The sequence below is a fragment of the Coffea arabica genome, chromosome 7c (assembly GCF_036785885.1).
Source record: "Coffea arabica cultivar ET-39 chromosome 7c, Coffea Arabica ET-39 HiFi, whole genome shotgun sequence".
In the NCBI taxonomy this organism is placed as follows: domain Eukaryota; kingdom Viridiplantae; phylum Streptophyta; class Magnoliopsida; order Gentianales; family Rubiaceae; genus Coffea; species Coffea arabica.
In genome coordinates, this window is record NC_092322.1 from 11,372,966 (window position 1) to 11,375,465 (window position 2,500).

Sequence of the window (2,500 nt, forward strand, 5' to 3'; positions counted from 1 at the left end):
AGCCGCGTTGGCTGCCTTGAAGTACAATTCCCATCGAGCGACGGGTAGAATCCTTTGCAGACGACTTAAATACGCGACGGGGTATTGTAAGGGGCAGAGTGGCCTTGCTGCCACGATCCTCTGAGATTCAGCCCTTTGTCGCTTCGATTCGTCCCTCCCCCTCCCAAACCACAACGCTTTTCCAGCATGGCTGCGGAGGTTTACCCGTGGCCTTGGGCACGAAACCCCACGGCAGTCGTGCGTTTTTCTAGCCGTCGGTGAGGCCGTCGTGCCCATGCCTTAGCCAATGCAAGGCAACGGCCGTCGTGCGGGCTAAGGTCCACCGCCAAGCCACGAGGGGCACCGTCGTGCTTTTTTCTTGCCGTCGGTGTGGCATCGTGCCCATGCCTTAGCCAACACAAGGCAACGGCCGTTGTGCGGGCTAAGGCCCCGCCTAGCCATGAGGGGCACCGTAGTGCATTTTCCTTGCCGTCGGTGTGGCCGTCGTGCCCACGCCTTGGCCAACGCAGGGCAACGGCCGTCGTGCGGCCTATTGCCCACCTCCTAGCCGTGAGGGGCACCGTCGTGCATTTTCCCAGCATGGCTACAGAGGTTTACCCGTGGCCTTGGGAGCAAAACCCCACGGCAGTTGTGCTTTTTTCTTGCCGTCGGTGAGGCCGTCGTGCCCATGCCTTAGCCAATGCAAGGCAACGGCCGTCGTCCGTCCTAAGGCCCACCGCCAAGCCGTGAGGGGCACCGTCGTGCATTTTTCTTGTCGTCGGTGTGGCCGTCGTGCCCACGCCTTAGCCAACGCCGGGCAACGGCCGTCATGCGGCCTAAGGCCGCCATGAGGGGCACCGTCGTGCGTTTTTCCAGCATGGCTACAGAGGTTTACCCGTTGCCTTGGGAACAAAACCCCACGGCAGTCGTGCGTTTTCCTTGCCATCGGTGAGGCCGTCGTGCCCATGCTTAAGCCAATGCAAGGCAACGGCCGTCGTGCGGCCTAAGGTCTACCGCCTAGCCATGAGGGGCACCGTCGTGTGTTTAACTTGCCGTCGGTGTGGCATCGTGCCCATGCCTTAGCCAACACAAGGCAACGGCCGTCGTGCGGCCCAAGGCCCACCGCCTAGCCACGAGGGGCACCGTCGTGTGTTTTTCTTGCCATCGGTGTGGAATCGTGGCCATGCCTTAGCCAACGCAAGGCAACGGCCGTCATGCGGCCTATGGCCGACCGCCTGGCCATGAGGGGCACCGTCGTGCGTTTTTCTTGCCGTCGGTGTGGCCGCCGTGCCCATGCCTTAGCCAACGCAGGGCAACGGCCGTCGTGCGGCCTAAGGCCCACCGCCTAGCCATGAGGGGCACCGTCGTGCGTTTTATTTGCCGTCGGTGTGGCATCGTGCCCATGCCTTAGCCAACGCTAGGCAACGGCCGTCGTGCGGCCTAAGGCCAAACGCCTAGCATCGTGCCCGTGCTTTAGCCAACGCAGGGCAATGGCCATCGTGCGGCCTAAGGGCAACCGCCTAGCCATGAGGGGCACCGTCGGCCGTTCTTCTTGCCGTCGGTGTGGCCATCGTGCCTATGCCTTAGCCAACGCAGGGCAACGGCCGTCGTGCGGCCTAAGGCCCACCGCTTAGCCATGAGGGGCACCGTCGTGCGTTTATCTTGCCGTCGGTGTGGCATTGTGCCCTTGCCTTAGCCAACGCAAGGCAACGGCCGTCGTGTGGCCTAAGGCCTACTGCCTAGCCATGAGGGGCACCGTCGGGCGTTTTTCTTGCCGTCGGTGTGGCATCATGCCCTTGCCTTAGCCAACGCAAGGCAATGGCCGTCGTGTGGCCTAAGGCCTACCACCTAGCCATGAGGGGCACTGTCGTGCGTTTTTCTTGCCGTTGCCTTAGCCAACGCAAGGCAACGGTCGTCGTGTGGCCTAAGGCGCACCGCTTAGCCATGAGGGGCACCGTCGTGCATTTTTCTTGCTGTGGATGTGGCGTCGTGCCCATGCCTTAGCCAACGCAAGCCAACGGCCGTCGTGCGGCCTAAGGCCTATCGCCTTGCCATGATGGGCACCGTCGTGCGTTTTTCACGTCGTCGGTGTAGTGTCGTGCCAATGCTCCGTCATGCGGCCTAAGGCTCACCGCCTAGCCTTGTTTTCGCTTATTTTTATCTTTTTAAGCATACATGTTGAGTCTCGTTAATGTCCACCGCCGTATGTCTTTGAAATTCATAAATTGCTTTTTTTTTTAATTAAACTATATTTTTGTATTTTTTATTATTTTTTATTATTTTTTTGTTTTTATTTTTGTTCAATTCAATCTTGGAAATTTTTAATTTTTTTAATTTTTTTTGTTTTTATTTTTGTTCAATTCAATCTTGGAAAATTTTTATTATTTTTTATTGTTTTTATTGTTTTTATTTTTGTTCAATTCAATCTTGGAAATTTGTTTTATATTTGTTTCAAGCACCCATGTGTAGGTGTGTTAAATACACACTAAATTGCCATCTATTGGTGGCTATATTTGTGAGA